This window comes from Manis javanica, chromosome 8, assembly GCF_040802235.1.
Source record: "Manis javanica isolate MJ-LG chromosome 8, MJ_LKY, whole genome shotgun sequence".
NCBI lineage: Eukaryota > Metazoa > Chordata > Mammalia > Pholidota > Manidae > Manis > Manis javanica.
The window spans coordinates 55,317,923-55,339,067 of NC_133163.1; the positions used below are offsets into that span (position 1 = coordinate 55,317,923).

Below are 21,145 nucleotides of genomic sequence, written 5' to 3' on the forward strand. Positions count from 1 at the left end.
CAGAGTACAGGTTTTTCACCTCTTTGGTTAGATTTATTCCTAGGTATTTTGTTCTTTTTGATGCAATTGTAAATGAGATTGTTTTCTTAATTTCTTTCAGCTAGTTTGTATATAGCACAACAGATCTTTGTATACTGATTTTGTATCTTGCAACTGAATTCATACATTAAATCTAATGATAATTTTGTGGACTCTTCAGGGTTTTCTAGTACAGTATTATGTCATCTGCAAGTAGTGACAATTTTACTTCTTCCTTCCCAGTTTGAATGCCTTATATATATATATATATATATATATATATATATATTTGTGTCTGATTGCTATGGTTAGTACTATATGTGCTATGCTTAATAAAAGTGGAACAAGTGGGAATCCTTGTCTTGCTCTTTATGTTAGAGGAGGTGTTTTCAGCTTTTCCCCATTGAGTATGATGTTAGCTGTGAGTTTATCACATATGGCCTTTATTATATAGGACCTGAAACTATAAAACTCCTAGAAGAGAACATAAGCAGTGAACTCCTCAATATTGGTACCAGTAATTTTCCGGGTATGTCTCCCCAGGCAAGGGAAACAAAAGCAAAAATAAGCAAGTGGGACTACATCAAACTAAAAGCTTCCAAGAAGGAAAAAAAACCATCAACCAAATGAAAAGGCAACCTATTGAATGGGAGAATATATTTGCAAGTGATATATCTGATAAGGGGATAATATCCAAAATATATAAAGAACACATATAACTCCATACCAAAAAAACAAATAATCTAATTAAAAAATAGGCAGAGGATCTGAATATTTTCCAAAGAAGACATACAAATGGCCAACAATATACATGAAAAGATGCTCAACATCACTAATAATCAGGGAAATGCAAGTCTAAACCACAATGAGATATCACCTCACACCACTCTGAATAGCTCATTCAACAAGACTAGCAGTAACAAGTGTTGGCAATGACATAGAGAAAAGGGAACACTCATACACTGCTGGTGGGATTGCAAATTGGTGCAGCCACTCTGGAACACAATATGGACATTTTCCAAAAAACTGTAATTAGAAATACCACATGACCCAACAATCCACCCCTGGAAATTTACTCAGAGAAAATAAAATCACTAATTGAAAGAGATATATGCACTCCTATGTTTATCACATCTTTATTTACAACAGTCAAAAATGGAAACAACCTAAATATCCATCAATAGATGAATGAATAAGAAAGATTGGTACATATGTGAAATGGAATATTATTTATCCATTAAAAAAATAAAATCTTGCCGTCTTAAACAACATGGGTGGACATGCAGGATACTATACTATGTGAAGTAAGTCAGACAAAGAAAGCAATATCATATAATTTCACTTATATATGGAATCTAAAAAACAAAACAAGTGAATAAACAGAACAGAAATAGACTCATAAACAGAGAGAACAAACTTGTAGTTGCCATAGTGGAGGAGGTAGATGGAATGGGTGAAAGAGGTAATGGGGGACAAGTCAGTGAGAATGTCTGATATCTTGATCTGGTTGACGGTTACATGAGTGCATATAAGTCAAAAATCCACTGAGCTGTACACTAAGAGTTGTGCATTTTATTGCATGTACCTCAATTAAAAAAAGATGTCTGGTGAGTTAAAGCATGATGATTGTTCATGTGCTGTTTTCAGAAAAAAATTGAGATATATATAAGGATAAAAGAAAACACAAACTTTTAAAGGTGAATAATAGAATACAAGTTTGATTTTTCCTATGGGAATATTATATTAAGTAAAGCCACAAAAAAGTAACCAAGCAATGCTGATGAAAGGTAGCAGAAAAATATTTTTCCATCTATTAGTTACATTATTTTAAATTTATTTAAGGTGTCAAGTAATGAATTATGTCTCAGAAAATAGAGAATGTTTCAGAAAAGCAAACCTCCAGAAAGAAGTAAGTTGAAAGATGTGATTAACTATAAGAAGGTCACAAAGAGAAACAATATGAATCTTACCAACAGAGAATATATTAAGAACAGAAGATTTTGTTCCCTTTTATAGCGAATATTCTTAGAAGGGCTTATATTTTGGCTCTCAGAAATAAAATAGTGAAGTCAGCAATTACTTTATGAGCAGAGGTCATTGCAAAAAAATAGAAGCAAAAATATCTTTAGATTTCTAAGGGACATATTTAACATATTAGTGTATATCTGTAACAAAAGATGTTGTAATCTAAGTGTGCAGGTAAAAAAGAGTATAAATGAAACAAAACGACAGAGAGTAAAGAAACTATTTTAATAATCTCAAAGCAACTACAAAGAGTATTTGATTTTATAAAAGAGATATGTGTTGTGTTAAAAACATAAGAATAATTCTTCATCTATTTTCGCATAGAAGTTTGTGAACTCATGATTCCATTTTCCTCCCTTTTATCATAGGAATTTAATCTAAAAAAAAGTCATCACTCTTAGATGGCTAGAATGTTAAGGTCATATAATAGTCTCAGGTAATGCAGATAGTAATTTTTGTATTTCAAAGCTAATTCTTCAAGTTTTACATTTTCTTTTAAATTATATAAACTGTACTTAATCTATATGCTCAAGTCAACATTGGAAATGTTATTATTGAAATTAATTGAATTACAGAAGTTTGTTCTAATGAAATTAACTGAATTTCTAGTTTTCCACATCTTTACCAATTTGCTAAATGCCTAAGTATTAGCTTTGGTATGCATGTATTCAGAAAGCTCAATTTATGAAACATCTGGTAAATATCTTGAGTAAAACTTTGAGGTCAATACTATATTAATTTATAAATAGTAGATTGGTAATTTTGGTGTTGTTATTGTAAAATAGACTTCAAACATATTTCTAATGCTCAAGACTACTACAACAACAACTACTACTACTACTATAATATATTTAATACAGATTAAAGTCAAAGATGGACAGAACCTGTCCAATATATCAGCCATTGTTTTAAAACAGAAGATTTATAAATACTGATATATACATTTTTGTGGGGTATCTTACATTGTAAAGATAATGAACCTTACTTGTTATTTATTTTGGCATTTCTGGTTATTACTTTATGGATGTTTCCTTAATTATTTAAAATACATATTTGAGAATGTAAATAGCATTTTGAGTTACCCAGATATTAGAGAGCAATGTAGCAAAAATGAAAAGAAAAAAAGTATTAAAATGATTTATTTTATTCAAATCAGATTTTTTTATTGTAGTATTCCTTAAGTAATACAGAGGAATAGGGGTGCTGATCCACCACACATTTAGAAATCCACATATAAATTTTGGCTCCCTGAAAACTTAACTACTTATAGTCTACTGCTTATTGGAAGCTCTGAAGATAACATAAACAGTTTATTAACAAATATTTTCTATGTTATATCTATTACATACTGTATTCTTATAATAAAGTAAGCTAGTGAAAAGAAAATATTTTTTAAATTGATGCAAATCTTCAAAAGTTTTCCAATACATTTACTGAAAAAAAATTGGTAATAAGTGGATCTTCACAGTTCAAACCTCTATTGTTCAAGGGTCAATTGTGTCTAATATAGATTTTGCTAAAAACTATAAAATAAATAATATTTTGTGGTTCTGTGATTAAATTGGAAGCCATATTATTCATTTTAATAGCAGTATTACATTAAATGTAAGCTCTAGCTTTGAAAAATGTACCCTCTCAAAAGTGCATGAAAATTACCTTTTGGAGAAAAACATTTGGAAATTTGATTTCTAATTTTAAATCTTAGTGCAAGATTTTTGATGTCAACATACTCTTTATAGGCAATATTCACTGCAAGTTTGTATAAAAACAAAGTTTAGGTCATTGAAATTCCTTAAATAGCGTACATAGTGTCCCTGTATATGTTTGAATAAATTGCTTTCAGTAGTTGACTTACAGAAAGAGATCTATGTTACTTTCCATTTTTATAATGTTACTGTAAGGCTGAGAGCGCTGATGGGAGGAGCAAGCACATCAGACCCTGATGACGTGTCAAGTTCCCGGCTGCTGCCCCCTCCCACATGGGACCCTGATGACGTGGCAAAGTCCCCGGGTGTTGCCCTCTCACAACCTGAAAAATGTGCCTTACGTTAGCCAATCCTCACACCACTGTAAATCTAAGCTCTGCCTCCCCCTGCCTTCTTTAAAAACTCACTGCCTGTCTGCTTACGTGCGCGAATTCTCCAGCCTCTATTTCTGTAGACTGGAGAAATCTCGCCCGGGTGTTCGCATTCAAATAAACTACCTGGCCCTTTGTTGCCTCTGCCTGCTTATTTTGGCTAGAATTTATCTTACATTTGGTGCCGAAACCCAGGAAGGAGTGTGAGCATGGGGCCCCGACTGGCCACCGGTGGCCCCGTCCCCTCCTTCCCTGACCTGGGACCTCAGCCTGCTCTCTGCTGCATGGACATTTTCTGGTGAGTCCCTCAGTTTCCCCTGGTCTGCTTCCCTTCCTAACTCCATTTCACCTGGTCGATCCGAAATCATAGCTACGTCCAGGTCTGGGCATTTAGCCCATCCGTTGCGAGTATCCGGGATACTCACCCCTGGCCCTGCGATGGGGGAGACGTCCTTCACCCAGGCTTCCAGGCTGTCTCCCCAAACTTGTGTGCTTGGGAAACTGGGCGTGCCTCTCAGTGGGATGTTTTTGAGAAGTGGGCGCAGACATGGGGAACCAGTCCTCCAAAGCAGAGGCTCAGACCCTACTGCAGTGTCTCATTTATAATCTGACTACTCTATATTTGTCCCAGGAAATTTGCAAATGAAAGTTAGTCTTCCTTTGCTCTCAGGCCGGGCCTCAGTATCCCTTGGATAATCAATCTTGCTGGACCCCTGAAGGAACTATTGATTTTGGCCTCCTCACCGACTTAACTAATTATTGCCACCGGGGTGGAAAGTGAAGTGAAGTCCCATATGTGCAGGCCGTTTGGACTTTGCGCACCCGTCCCAATCTATATGTCAAGTGTTCTCCTTCCCAAGTTTTGTTGGCCCAGGCCTCTGCCAAGGACGGCCGAGCTCTACCACTCCTATTACCGGGAGGCTCTTCTCTGACGGACTCAGCAGAGGATCTCGGCTACCCCCCTTCCCACTCCTCCAGGCCCACCACAGGGTCCAGCTCCCTTCCTCATTGTTCATGTCGTCCATCTTGTTTTCCTTCTCTCCCAGTTTCTCCTCCACCTTGCTTTCCTTCTCTCCCGGTCTCTCCTCTAACTTGTTCCCCTTCTCTTCCAGTCTGCCCACCATTTTCTCCACAGGTGCTGACTCCACTTCAGATAAAACTCCCCCAATCCTAATACCCTGCCTTCAAGTTCTGCACCGATTCCCAGGTTGTACCCCCCACTACCAAAGTCGCCTCCTCCATCCCCCCCTTCAAATCCACCACCATCTTACTTGCCACAGCTGGTGCCCAAATGGTCTAGCCCTCCTGTAACTCGCTCTAAGTCACAGTGGTCTCAAGCCCATGTGATAGCTCCTCTAAGAGAGGTAGCAGGAGATGAAGGAGTAGTGCAAGTTCATGTTCCCTTTTCCCTGGAAGATTTGTCCCAAGTGGAACAGCGATTGGGATCCTTTTCCTCCAACCCCGTAATGTTTGCTAAACAGTTTAAATATCTTACTTGAGCTTACAAGCTCGCCTGGCATGATGTACATGTAGTCCTCCAATACACTCTAACCCCGGAGGAATATGACCGTGTCACATCAGCAGCACAGCACTGTGCCAATGAGGCCCATGCCACAGATGAGGGGGAACCTATGGGCAGAGAAGCTATTCCTCTACAAGAACCCCTGTGGGATTATAGTTCTCCCGAGGGTGAAGCTTGCCGGGATCGCATGGTTCACTACTTATTGGCAGGTATGAATTCTACTGCCCAAAAAGATATCAATTATGATACACTTAGAGAAATTACCCAGAAACCTGATGAAAACCCATCAGAATTCCTCAAGCGCCTCAAAGAAACTCTAGGAGCTTTCACTAAGATTGACCCAGCCTCAGCGTTAGGTTCCTCTCTCCTAGCCATGCATTTTATAACTCAGTCAGCTCCTGACATCAGGCTTAAGCTTAAAAAGGCTGAAGATGGTCCCCAAACCCCTCTAGGAGACCTAGTAGATATGGCATTTAAAGTTTTTCATGCCCGAGAGGACGAGAGTGAGAAGAAGTCAGCTGCCCGAATAGCAGAACAAACTCGTACCATAACAGCTGCTCTGTGGCCGGCTCATAGGGATCATCAGGGTGTCGCTGAAGATCGACTTGAATCTCTGGGACCTTCCTTTCAGTGTGGCGAAGAAGGGCACTGGACACGGAAGTGCCCCAACCCACACAAACCAACCAAACCATGCCCCAGCTCTGGTAAGCGACATCATTGGAAGGTAGACTGTCCTCTAGAGGGTGGTCCTCCCCCGGTGGCAGAGTTCCATGGGGGACAGATGCCCTCGAAAGACTACCCTTCAGACCTGCTGGGCACCTTGAAGATTGAAGACGCCTGGACTCAGACACCCCGATCACCCTTGCCGAACCCAGGGCTAAGCTATGGGTAGCGGGTAAGTCCATCTCTTTCTTGGTGGACATGGGGGCTACCTACTCTGTTCTCCCCTCTTTTAAAGGGCCTTTATACCTTGCCAAGGTCTCCGTAGTTGGAGTCATGGGAACCTCCTCCAAGCCTTTAGAGACAGGCCCAGTAGCCTGCACCTTTCAAAGCATCCCATTTACTCATTCCTTTCTAGTCATGCCTTCCTGTCCTACCCCTCTGTTAGGATGAGATTTGCTCTAAAAGTTAGGGGCCTCTATTTCCCTCCCACCTTTTAAAAGCTTACAAAATGCCAGAAACTCCCTCATTGCTTTAGTCGGCGGAGAGTTAGATGACAGAGACCTAAGTCTCCCAACTCCCTGGACTGCTGTCAATTCAGTTGTATGGGACATCTCCACCCCTGTGGTGGCAACCCACCACACCCCAGTTTTAATACACCTTAAAGACCCATCCTGCTTCCCTTCTCGGCCTCAATTTCCTATTTCGCAGGTTCACTGAAAGGGAGTACAGCCTATTGTTAATTGTCTACTCTTGCAAGGGCTTTTAGTACTGACTAACTCTCCATGCAATACTCCCATCTTGCCAGTAAAAAAGCCTTCTGGAGCGTACCACCGCGTTCAAGACCTCCGAATAATTAACGAGGATGTTATCCCTCTACATCCAGTAGTGCTTAACCCATTCTATCTCAGGTCCCACCCAGTACCTCTCATTTTACTATACTAGACCTTAAAGATGCCTTTTACACTATACCCCTCCATTCAGAATCGCAGCCGCTATTTGCCTTTACGTGGGAAGACCCTGATACCTGTCGATCTAGACAACTGACCTGGACTGTTCTACCTCAAGGTTTTAGAGATATCCCCCATCTTTTTGGACAGGCCCTGGCAGAGGACCTCTTGTGACATTCAACAGGCAAGAGTACTCTCCTCCAATATGTGGATGATCTTTTACTTTGCAGCCCCTCAAAGGAGGCCTCGGTCCTAGACACCACATCCCTTCTCAATTTCCTGGCAGACCTAGGGTACAGAATATCCACAGCCAAAGCACAGCTGTCTCTACCTCAAGTTACATACCTTGGGCTGACTCTAACTCACACCACTAAAGCCCTGACAGCAGACCAATTGGTTGCGATTAAAGCTCTCCTGCCACCTACTTCAGGAGCTGAGATACTATCCTTTCTAGGATTAGTAGGGTTTTTCAGACACTGGGTGCCTCACTTTGCCCTTCTGGTCAGACTGCTCTGTGCAGCTGCTACAGAGACTCCTACTGAGCCGCTAACTTCACCCACTGAAGTAGCTTCTGCTTTCAATCAGTTGCAGAATGCGTTACTCTCATCCCCCCTGTTGATGCTCCCCGACCTAACAAAGCCCTTTACCCTATATACAGCAGAAAGAGCAGGAGTGGCCACCGGAGTGCTGGTACTGCCAGTGGGGCCGGGGTGCCGTCCCATTGCATTTCTCTCCAAACAGTTGGATGCCACTGCCAGAGGGTGGCAGCCTTGCCTCTGAGCCCTGGCAGCTGCGGGAAGTCTGGCCCAAGAAGCCCTGAAATTAATGCTCCAACAGCCCATTACTGTGTATTCCCCACACTGGTTACAAGATCTTTTGAGTCATAAATCCCTGGCCTCCTTGAGTCCTTCAAGAGTACAAGAATTCCACCTCCTGTTTATTGAACATCCACAGGTAACCCTATAAGTCTCTCCACACCTTAACCTAGCCTCCTTGCTTCCTGTCAGCGATCAGGCAGATCAGCCCACTCATTCCTGTGTAGATATTGTAGAAGCTCTTAGAAAACCTAGGGAGGGCTTACAAGACATGCCCCTCAAAAACCCCGATGACCTTTTTCATAGATGGAAGCTCGGTGAAGGGGAGTGATGGGGTACGAAAGGCAGCCTATGCAGTGGTAACTCTGTTGCAAGTGATAGAAGCAAACCTACTCCCATCTGGGACCACCTCCCAGAAAGCTGAACTAGTAGCTCTTACCCGAGTGTTACAGCTGGCAACCGGGAAGAGAATCCCAATTTATACTGACTCTAAATATGCCTTCTTTATTACACACACTCATGCAGCAATTTGGAAGGAAAGGGCCTTCCTCACCACCAAGGGAACCCCAATCATCAATAGCAGGGCTATTAGCCGCCTGCTACAAGCCCTACAGGACCCCAAGGAGGTGGCCATCATGCATTGTAAAGGACATCAAACTGGAAATGATCCAGTATCCAGAGGTAATGTGTTGGCAGACACCACAGCCCAGCAGTTAACATCCGGGTCTACCCCACCCTCTGTGTTGTTTCTTTCCTCCTCTCTATTGCCCCAATACCCCGATGATGAACATCAACTGCTCCTACATCAAGGGGGAGTGTTAGGGGATCAGGGATGGATATATCTCGGGGGACGAATTTCCCTCCCCCAAGCCCAAGGCAGGGATGTCATATCCAAAATTCATCAGTTTCTACACATTGGGCTGGAAGCCATGCACCAGTTTCTCTCTCCCATATTTGCCGCCTATGGTCTCTGCAAGGCCATAGATGAGGTACACCAAGGCTGCACTACTTCTCATCGCGTCTCATCTCAAGGTGCTCTGAAAATCTGGATGGCTCTCAACCAGATGAGAGGAACCATTCCCGGACAGGACTGGCAGGTCGATTTCACCCACATGCCTAAACATAAAAAACTCAGGTATTTACTAGTTCTGGTTGATACCTTTTCAGGATGGATTGAAGCCTTCCCCACCAACCAAGAGACAGCTTCGGTGGTGGCACAGACATTGGTAGCACATATCATCCCCCGTTTTGGCATGCCTGCCTCGCTACAGTCAGACAACAGGCCTGCTTTCATCTCTCGAGTCACCCAGCTAACAGCCAAGGTTCTCAATATCACCTGGAACCTCCATATACCCTACCACCCCCAATCGTTGGGTAAGGTCGATAGAGCTAATGGTCTCTTAAAAGACCAACTAACTAAGCTGTCTCTAGAGGTAAAGCTCTCGTGGCCTGATCTTCTCCCCATCGCTCTCACTCGGCTACATGCTGCCCTCCAGGGACCAGCAAGACTAAGTGCATTTGAGCTGATGTATGGCAGGCCCTTCTTATTAAATGCAGGCCTGCCCACTACCTCTCTTCCTTTAGCCTCCTACCTTCCTTACTTTACACTGTCGAGGCATCTTCTTAGGGAACAAGCAGACCAGCTCCTACCCCAACCTATGTTATCCAGCAACCAAGGAGACATAGCGATCCTTCAGCCAGGAGATGAAGTGCTCCTAAGAGAACTCCAGCCAAAATCTCTCCAACCCTGCTGGACAGAACCTTATACAGTAATCCTCACTACACCCTCAGCAGCCAAACTACATGGGCACTCCTCCTAGTATCACCTTTCTAGGCTCAAACGCGTACCCAGACATGATGAGTGGGTGTCTTGTGAGGTGGGTCCTTTTAAGCTACGTGTTAGTTGTGTCAAGTACAGCCAGTCAAATAGATGACCCTATAGTCTTCAGGCAGAGCTATTTGGCATGGAAATTCAGGCTTAACCTAACCCTTCCTCATGGAACTGAGGCCCAAGAAGTAGGCACCCAAAACTGCCTGCATGCAGGTTGTCAGGCACCGGTTCAAATACCGAAATAGACAGACATCTTAAATACCTTCTCAAACCCAATACTATGCTTCCCTTATGACCAGACCTCTAGTACATGTACACTCCAGTCCAACATGTATGGAGGATGTCATCCTGAAGCAAACAAATGTAAAGTCCATACAGTAGGAGACACGACAAGGGGAACCAATGACAAAATGTTTACCAAGATACCAGATAGGCTATACATTACCGTTAGTGACCCATGGGACCAACGCTGGGAAAAAGGAGTATGGGGCAAGCTGTACGAAAGAGGTCAAGCCTTTCCATGGGGCACAATCGACATCAAAAGAGAGTGGACCACTGTAAACCCCACTCTCATGGAAGTCTTAAATACCCAGGCACAGGTATCAAGTAATATTTTAAAAAACAGAACAGGCACTAAAACAGAGGATCCAGTCAGACCCCCTACCCCCACTGTCTACCACCAGAAGGAACACAACTTTCCTGGGCCAGAGTCATTAGAGAAACAGTGCAGTTTCTTAATGCTTCACATATCCACTGCAATATGTCTAATTGTTTCCTCTGCGTCTCCCTCCAATGCCCCCTGGTGGCTGCAGTTCCCATTAGTTTTTTTCCAGGCTCAACCAGTAAACTCTAAAAAAGACTGCGGCCTCCCTTTAAGCGAAGTACCGATGTGGAAAACAAGCCTTGAGCCCAAAGCTCAGCATAAGCCCGGAGTCACCAGAAAACGGCATGAAAAGCCATCGTCCCCGCTAACCTGCTACCTGACTCAGCTTTCCACTATCACAGAATGGCCAATGAGAAGCCAATGCCAACAATGGGTGACTGTAGACACTCCAGTTTCCCTTCAAGGAGGCGGATTCTTCTGGTGCAACAGCACACTTACCCAATGCATCAAAAGCACCATGGTAGGACCCTGCTCTTCAGTAATGCTAGTACCCCAACTAACTTTGTACAGCAAACCTGAGGTAAGACAGGCACTAGACTAATGGTCTATATATCAAAACACTAGACAGAAGAGGGCGGTTTTTCTACCAGTACTGGTGGGAGTGAGTCTAGTTACTGCAGTATCTGTGGCCGCCACAGGGGCAGGAGCATTAAGTCATAGCTTAGTGAGCTCTAAAAGTCTGGCAAGTCAATTGGCAGCATTAGACGATAGAGTGAGCCTAACCTTAGGAGAAACCTCAACTTCCCGTATTTCCCTCCTGCGACAACTTACTTCCCTTGCCCAGGTCACCCTTCAAAATCGGCTAGCCTTAGATCTGCTTACTGCAGAAAAGGGTGGAACCTGTATTTTCTTGCAAGAAGAATGTTGCTACTATATCAATGAGTCTGGGGTCGTAGAGCAAAGTGTAAAAAAACTGTAAGAATTACAAAAAGACCTCCACAGAACACGAGTACCTGAAGGCAGCCCTTATGGGTGACTTCAGTCTCCCATAATGGCCTGGCTAATGCCTCTGCTAGGCCCCTTAATAACAGTTTGAGGTTTACTCTTAATATCCCCATGTGTTTTCAAGTTCCTTCAACAGCATATAGCAGAAACTTCACACATAAAAATTAATCAACTGTTGCTGCACTAGTACTCGCCCCTCCTGACTGAGTCTCTGGCCATCAACCAGCCTTAAACCCCCCCATGTCACCCTCCTCAGTCAGAAGTAGCCAGATTGAGTTGGCACCCATTATAACCAAAAGGCTGAAATGTAAGGCTGAGAGTGCTGACAGGAGCAAGCACGTCGGTCCCTGATGACATGCCAAGTTCCCGGCTGCTGCCCCTCCCACATCGGACCCTGATGACATGTCAAAGTCCCCAGCTGTTGCCCCCTCCCAACCTGAAAAATGTGCCTTATGTTAGCCAATCCTAGCACCACTGTAAATCTAAGTTCTGCCTCCCCCTGCCTTCTTTAAAAACTCGCTGCCTGTCTGCTTACGTGTGCGAATTCTCCAGCCTCTATTTCTGTAGACTGGAGAAATCTCGCCGGGGTGTTCGCATTCAAATAAACTACCTGGCCCTTTGTTGCCTCTCTTTGCCTGCTTATTTCAGCTAGAATTTATCTTACAGTTACGTTCCTGATAATTCATCACAGTTAGAATCTGACTTTCTCCAAACTAATCTTGACTAATATATTAAGGAGATATAAAACAAGGGAATGTGCCTCAGCTGCAGAGTCTAGGAGTAACATTATATTAGTAGAAATACACATATCTATATGTTTTATACATAAATATATATAAGTTATATAATTTATATCTAGTTGTAACATACATAGAATGAGAAGTAAAATTTTTAAAAAAGATATTGCACACTCACTTAGAAGTCCAGGACAGATACAGCAACTAAATTGACTCTTTGCTCCTCACTGCTTATACTTTTCTCCTTCGCACTGAAGGTATGGCCTTTATCTTCATGGTACAAGATGGAGCTAGTGTATCACATCTAAATGTATAAATAATTACATTAAATGTAAACATTCTAAACAGCCCAATTAAAACAAGGTGTTTTTTAAGTCAGAAGAAAAGGCAAAATTCAACACTCTCATGTCAATAAAAAACCTAATTTTAATATAAAAAACACAAATACATTATAATTTATGAAGGAAAATGATATGCTAGAAAACAAACAAAATGAGAATATGCAACTATAGGTATGATCTTATCTTACAAAATAGACTATTCCTCTCAGCAAGTCATCAAGGAACTATAAACTTGATATCTATTTAACTGTCTCTGAGCCATTTGCCAGAATTCTGAAAAAGAAGAATTTAATACTAAGAATCAAAGGAAGTATAAGGAAATAAGACAGGGGCTCTAAAATTTGGTAGCAACATTTTCATGGTTATGTCAACCTCAAAGTGATATGTTTATATTTAAGGATTATAGTCTTCCATAATGGCAATATAATCCTAGTCAAAGTTATTGTGTTAGTATATGAATAGATTGTAACTATCTGCTTATTTAGACATATTTTTGTCTCTATGCTCAAAAAATATTTGAAACAAACAAAATGGCTGAAAGCTTGGTGGGAAATATTTAGACTGCCACATAAAAGCAGTTAAAAAATGCCTGAAATGAATGTTTTAAGGAACTTCTAGAGTGTGAAATATTTTTCTTTCAGGCTTACTTGTGATTATCTAAATTTACATTTGAGGAAGGAAAAGGTGTTGAAGTTTATTTCAGTCTGCATATGGCAATTTTCCTCTACAGATGGTTTCCTTAGTAAGAGAAGCACCAAGGTCATTTAAATGTTTAGCATTCTTACACCAAGTATATTTTGGTTCAGTATGTGTCATCATGAATCAAAAGTGATTTTATGCTGGTCAAGATGACCCAGATTGAAGAATGTTCCTTATTTATTAAACTGATCTCTCAAAGTGATAAAAAATAGTTGAGTTAGACATACTTAGATCATCATCTTGGATTCTTGAAAGCAAATAAGGCAAGGAGAGAAACTATTCCTTTGACTCACATTCTCAAGGAAGAACTATGAACATCAGTGAAAAATCCTTACAACTTAGAAAGACAGAGACAATGAAGTTTGAGCAAGATGGACTGTTATTGCAAATGTCTGTGCCTAGTCTCAGAATAGGATTGCAGCACTGGCATTAAATCTGCTCCATTAACCTGATATTCTGAGGCCTAACCTTGTTTCTACATCTCTCCTAGGAGTGGACAGGAGCCATGCTTATCCATGGTTAAGGAGAAGAATTAAACCTAAGTACTATAAGCCTTCCAATCCAAGAGTGTACATGCTGAGAATCTTCTATCCACAGGGCAGAATGAAAATTGTTGCCCTTGGGAGAGTATCAGAACCCTTACTTCTTTTCCAAGTGCCTTGCTTTAAATGGTGTTTATTTATCTACAAGAGAATTGCAAAAATCTGGTATAAATTGAGGAAGTTAACACAAGTCAATCATTTTGAAAACCTAAAGATTTCCATGCAATTTTACTTTTTAATTGGGAATAAATTAGTGAGATTAACATTCATTTCAGGTTGTGCTTGAGAACATATCTCAGAGATTTAATAGATTTATTTAAAGATTCTGAGCTTTGCTGTAGTCTCCTCTTGTACAGGTAATACCTTAAATGCCCTCTGGAGGAATTTAACAAAATTATCTCACAACTCTTTAATGACAGTTCTATAATAATTCAGTATTTGACAAACTTGTTAACTTTTCACCATAAAAGCATCTTTGTTTCTGTGAATTCAGAGATAAAGTTGGCATTTTGTTCCCATTTTACAGATGCAGTTTCAATCTGTTCAATGCTACATATCTCCTGATTATTGAGTTAAGATTTGAATTTAGGTATTTCTGTTTTTATAAAGTCTTGTGCTTACATACTTCACTTTCCCAGCATAATTCCCAATTAGGGAAGCTTAAAGTCATGTGGGGTGTAGAAGCAATTGTGTAAGTTAGAAAACATTTATGTAAAAACAAATAAAACTGAAAGTAAAAAAAAAACAATTAGATAAATGATACCCATATTTATAAGTTCTCTGGCTTACTGGGAAAACTTAAATTAATACTATAATAGAAATTCCTTGAAATTTGCTGACTTAAATATCATACATTTAAAAAATTTGGTTATATTTTTGTGTCAAAAACTTTTTCTTTCCTATAGGAGACTATTTTCCTGATTTACAATAAAGAACTTAGACAAGGACCACAGGAAAGCTGCTAGTTGGTTGTGTTAGTGGTCATAGCTTCATGATTACTGTGAAGAATGAACAAGGAGGCAGGACAGTCTACACCAAAGTATAAATGATTTTTATTAAAATTAAAATTAGATTATTAAATTAAAAAATGATTTTTATTAAAGTGCTTTGGAACTTGAAAGGCATGCCAATTTAAGGGTTTTAACACTCTTAAAGTATTTATACTGCTATAAAAATACATAAGGATTTATATTATCATATCTTAAAGAAATATGAAGCTAAAGCTTAGAAAAGAGTTTAATTTTGAAACAATGATAAAAAACAGAATAAAAACTCAAGCAAAAGTCTCACAAATGAAATATTTGATTTTTGACAAATGTGGCACTGCAGAACACTGAGGGATTTAATTATTTTCAATAAAAGATACTAGGGTCCAGTATATATCTAAATGGACAAAGTGTAACGTTATCTTAATTCATCCCACACATACAATTTAGCTCCAGGTGGACTTTTAATCCAAAGGAGAAAATAAAACAAATGTATTCTTGAATTTGGGTTAAGGAGGAATTTTTAAAATCAGTATTAATAATAAGGCTCTAATTACTAAGAAGTTTATGAATTAAGCTATGTGAAAATTAGCTTTATTAATTAAAACAAAAAGCATCTTTAACAGTGTGAAAAAGCAAGCCAGAATGGTGACACAGTAACAATACATATTAATTGGCAAAGTTCCTGCATCCAAAATATACTGATAACAAAGTATCTGCTAAGCTTTGCCATTGTGCAACTCCCTAAGAAAACAGGTCTGCTGGCTCTTAAGCAACTCATATCAGATTTGTTTGAAACCAGATTTCCAAGAATCTGTGGTGTGATAACTGAGTATGTCCAATCAATCACAAAGAATTTACAGTCTGCTGCATGAGCAGAAACTTGAACTAAGAATCTTTCCTCATTTGGGATATACGCTCTTTTTGATATAGTTATTCAAATTTCTGCTTGGAGAAGCTCGCTGAACTTGCACATGAATGGTAACATACTCTTTTACCAGACTGATAAGTTCAACTTTAAAAAAAATTTTTATTGGGGCATGTTTTGCCTTACCTAGTAACAATATAATTCTTAAAATATATGAGAAACAAAAATTGAAAATGTACAAAAAAGGTATTCATAATTGGCTGGTAAAAAATGAAAATGTAGTTCAACTTCCTTAATGATCCAGGAAATACATACTAAAACTTCAGAGAGAGGCAAAATTTTACCTTTTAGGGCTTTTTGCCTGAGCTTGATTATTAAATCGGTACAAGATAGATGAACAGGAGAAAAATCACCAATTTATTCACGCAAGTTTTATGTTATATGGGAGCCATCATAAGGAATGAAGACTCAAAAAAGTGGCAAAATCTCGATGCATTTCTACCAGGTTGAATAAAGAGAGGCAATGTGGAAAAGTAAACCATGTGAGGAGGCAAAAGGAAAACGAGGGCTTATTTTAACAAGGTCTATTTGTACAGAATTATCTCCATCTTGTTTTCCCAGTTGGTAATAAGAATGTTGCTGTGGAGTGGAGATGAAACTGGTACTTTGTAAAACTGATGACATTTACCAGAGTTGAAAATATATGGCATATAATCAAACAATTCCTTTCTAGAGATACAACCAACAGAAAGAAGTATATAGTTGAACCAAAGAGGACAAAGGTATTCATAGCAATATAATCTGTAGTAGCTCACATTTAAACTAATGTGACACTAATTAAAATTTTGACACATTCATAAAAATTTTAGTACAGAAATAAGAATGAATGATGTATGGATACACAAAATAATGTGGATAAAGAATATCACCAACACAATATTAACAACAGAAAAAAACAGACAAAATATATGTACTGCTTTCATTTATATAAAATTAAAAATAAAATAAAAACCATACAATCTTTGGGTATACAGGTGAGACTAATGGTGATCTTCAAGGAGGTGTAATGACTAGGGAAATTGAGGGAGACTTTTGTGGTGAAGGTAATGAGCTAGCACATTTCAGTAGTTTTCAGTAGTAATTGTGCAGGAGGTGATATTGTAAAATTCAACTGGATATAAACTTTCTGTATATATCCAATATTCAATTTAAAAATTCTTAAAAGAAGGAAGATTCTAGGAACAAGGTGGCATAGATTTTTAAATAACTTTTTATTTTTTTATTAAGGTATCATTGATATACACTCATATGAAGGTTTCACGTGAAAAACAATGTGGTTACTACATTCAACCACTTGAGTCCCCCCTAACACTCCATTGCAATCACTCTCCATCAATATAGTAAGGTGCCACAAAGTCACTACTTGCCTTCTATATACTACACTGTCTTTTCCATGTTCCTCCGCACACCATGTATACTAATCATAATACCCCTCAATCACCTTCTCCCTAGCTCCCCACACGCTCTCCCCCACCCCTCCCCTTTGATAACTGCTTGTCACTTCTTGGAGTCTGTGAGTCCGCTGCTGCTTTGTTACTTCAGTTTTGCTTCACTGCTATAATCCACAAATGAGGGAAATCATTTGTTATTTGTCTTTACCTGATTTATTTCATTGAGCATAATACCCTCTAGCTCCATCTATGTTGCTGCAAATGGTAGGATGTGTTTCTCATGGTTGAATGGTATTACACTGTGTATATGTACCACCTCTTTATCCATTCATCTATTTATGGAAACTTAGGTTCCTTCCATATCTTGGCTATTGTAAATAGTGCTGCAAAAAACAGGGGTGCATATATTTTTGAATCTGAGAACTGGTTTTCTTTAGGTAAATTCCTAGAAATGGAATTTCCAGATCAAGTGGTATTTATATTTTTAGTTTTTTGAGGAAACTCCATATTGTGTTCCACAATGGTTGAGCTAATTTACATTCCCACCAGCAGTGTAGGAGGGTACCCCTTTCTCTGTACCCTTACCAGCATTTGTTGTTCTTGGTTTTTTCGATTTGTCCATCCTAATGGCTGTGAGGGGAAAAGTAGTTGTGGTTTTAATTTACATTTACCTGATGATTAGCGATGTGGAGCATCTTTTCATGTGTCTGTAGGCCATACGAGATTCTTCTTGGGAAAAGTGTCTGTTCATATCCTTTGCCCATTTTTTAATTGGGTTATTTGCTTTTTGGTTGTTGAGGCATGTGAGTTCTTTATATATTTTAGATGATAACCCCTTGTCAGATATGCCATTTACAAATAAAATCTCCCATACTTTAGGACAGGTTTTTGTTCTGCTGATGGTGTCCTTGGCTGTACAGAAGCTTTTTAGATTGATGTAGTCCCATTTGTTCATTTTTGCTTTTGTTTCCCTTACTTGAGGAGATATATTCAGGAAAATGTTGATCATGTTTATATTCAAGAATTTTTGCCTATGTTTTCTTCCAAGAGTTTTGTGGTTTCAAGACTTACATTCAGGTACTTGATCCATTTCGAGTTTACATTTGTGTATGGGGTTAGACAATAAACCAGTTTCATTCTCTTGCATGTAGCTGTCCAGTTTTCCCAACACCAGTTGTTGAGGCAGCTATCATTTCCCCATTGTATGTCCATGCTCCTTTATTGTATGTTTGGATTTATATCTGGACTCTCTATTTGGTTCTATTGGTCTATGCATCTGCTCTTGTGCCAGTACCAAATTGTCTTTGATTACTGTGGCTTTGTAGTGGAGCTTGAAGTCGGGGAGCATAATTGCCCCAGCTTTATTCGTCCTTCTCGGGATTGCTTTGGCTATTCAGGGTCTTTTGTGGCTCCATGTGAATTTTAGAACACATTGCTCTAGTTTGTTGAAGAATGCTATTGGTATTTTGATAGAGATTGCATTGAATCTATAGATTGCTTTAGGCAGGATGGCTATTTTGAAAATATTAATGTTCCCTATCCATGAGCATGGGATGTATTTCCATTTATTGGTGTTTTCTTTCATTTCTTTCATGAGTATCTTGTAGTTTTTAGAGTATAGGTCTTTCACTTCCATGGTTAGGTTTATTACTAAGTATTTTATTCTTTTCAATGCAATTGTGAATGGAATTGTTCTCTTCATTTCTCTTTCTGCTAGTTCATCATTAGATATTAGATAAAGTAGTTTTGTAGTGGACTCTTTAGGATTTTTTTATGTAAAATATCATGTCATCTGCAAACAGTGATAGTTAACTTCTTCTTTACCAATCTGGATGCCTTTTATTTCTTTGTGCTGACTGCCATGGCAAAGACCTCCAGAACTATGTTGAATAAAAGTGGGGGGGAGAGTGGGCATCTTTGTATTGTTCATGATCTTACATGAAAAGCTTTCAGCTACTCGCAGTTAACTATGATGTTGGCTGTGGGTTTTACATAGATGGACTTTATTATGTTGAGGTACTTCCCCTGTATAACCATTTTGTTGAGAGTTTTTATCATGAATGGATGTTGAATTTTGTCAAATGCTTTTTCAGCATCTATGGAGATGATCATGTAGTTTTTGTCCTTTTTGTTGATGTGGGGGATGATGTTAATGGATTTTTGAATATTGTACCATCCTTGCATTCCTGAGATGAATTCCACTTGACCATGATGTATGATCCTCTTGATGTCTTTTTGAATTCAGTTTGCTAATATTTTGTTGAGTATTTCTGCATCTATGTTCATCAGGGATATTGGTCTGTAATTTTCTTTTTATGTGGTGTCTTTGCCTGGCTTTGAAATTAGAGTGATGCTGGCATCATGGAATGATTTTGGAAGTATTCCCTCCTCTTCTACTTTTTGGAAAACTTTAAGGAGGATGGGTATTAGGTCTTCACTAAATGTTTAATAAAATTCAGAAGTGAAGCAATCTGGTTTAGGAGTTTTGTTCTTAGGTAGATTTGTTCTTAGGTATTTTTTTGACAACCAATTCAATTTCATTGGTGGTAATTGGTCTGTTCAGATTTTATGTTTTTCCTGGGTCAGCCTTGGATAGTAGTATTTTTCTATAAAGTTGTCCATTTTTTCTACTTTATTCATTTTGTTAGCATATATTTTTTCATAGTATTCTCTAATAATTCTTTGTATTTCTGTGGTGTTCATAGTGATTTTTACTTTCTCATTTCTGATTCTGTTTTTGTGTGCAGACTCTTTTTTTTACTTGATAAGCCTGGCTCGGGGTTTGTCTATTTTATTTTCTCAAATAACCACCTCCTGGTGTCATTGGTTCTTTTGATTGTTTCATTCTTCTTTATTTATTTCTGCTCTAATCATTATTACGTCCCTCCTCATTTGTTACTTTTCTAATTTCATTAATTGTGAGTTTAGACTATTCACATGGGATTGTTCTCTTTTCCTAACATAGACATTATTGCAATATTTTCCCTTTTAGCACAGCCTTCATTGCATCCTGCTGATTTTGTGGTGTTGAATTATTGTTGTCATTTGTCTCCTATTATATTGCTTGATTTTTTTTTTGAGAGGGCATCTCTCATATTTATTGATCAAATGGTTGTTAACAACAATAAAATTCTGTATAGGGGATTCAATGCACAGTCATTAATCAACCCCAAGCCTATATCTCAACAGTCTCCAATCTTCTGAAGCATAACAAACAAGTTCTAACATGGTGAACAAGGTCTTACATAGTGAATAAGTTCTTACATGGTGAACAGTGCAAGGACAGTCATATGAGAGAAACTTTTGGTTTTGATCACGCATCATGAACTATAAACAATCAAGTCAGATATGATTATTCGTTTGATAATTTTACTTGATTTATATGTGAATCCCACATTTCTCCCTTATTATTATTACTATTTTTTAATAAAATGCTGAAGTGGTAGATAGATGCAAGATAAAGGTAGAAAACATAATTTAGTGCTGTAAGAGGGCAAATGTAGATGATCAGGTGTGTGCCTATAGACTAAGTATTAATCAAAGCTAGACAAGGGCAACAAAACATCCATGGATGCAGAAGATTTCTCTCAAAACAGGGGGGGTGAGGTTCTAAGCCTCCCCTCTGTTGGTCCCCAATTTCTCTCCTGATGGCCCACTGCAATTGTGCCTGTCTTAGGTTGTTCCTCCCTTGAGGAATCTTACCCATCTCTGGCTAACCAGTCATCTTCCGGGGCCATACAGGGAAATGTAAAGTTGGTGAGAGAGAAGCAATATTCCTTGAAAAGGTTAGCTTTTTACTTCTTTGCAGATTTATGCCCTGTGGCTTCTATGCCCAGCATTTGTCTTGAGGTATCTTTACCACTTGGAAGAATTATGATACTTGGTAATTTTCGATATGAGGCACTAATTCTACTAAAGGGTTGTAATTAGGAAGGAAGAAGAAAAGCTATAGAAGTAGCAGATGGAAGAAAACATGGGAAGATTGATTATTTCTTTGACATATCTTCTTGTAGA

The 21,145-nt window shown here is 39.0% G+C and overlaps 1 long non-coding RNA gene across 2 annotated transcripts in view; it reads right to left on the reverse strand.

Annotated features, from left to right (window-relative positions):
• Positions 1–21,145, reverse strand: part of LOC140843265 (uncharacterized) — a 101,641-nt gene that overhangs the window by 56,786 nt on the left and 23,710 nt on the right. For both annotated transcript variants that reach the window (XR_012120877.1, XR_012120878.1), the window contains exon 2: positions 12,423–12,548. This is a non-coding gene — a long non-coding RNA (uncharacterized lncRNA). The remainder of the gene's footprint in view (positions 1–12,422; positions 12,549–21,145) is intronic.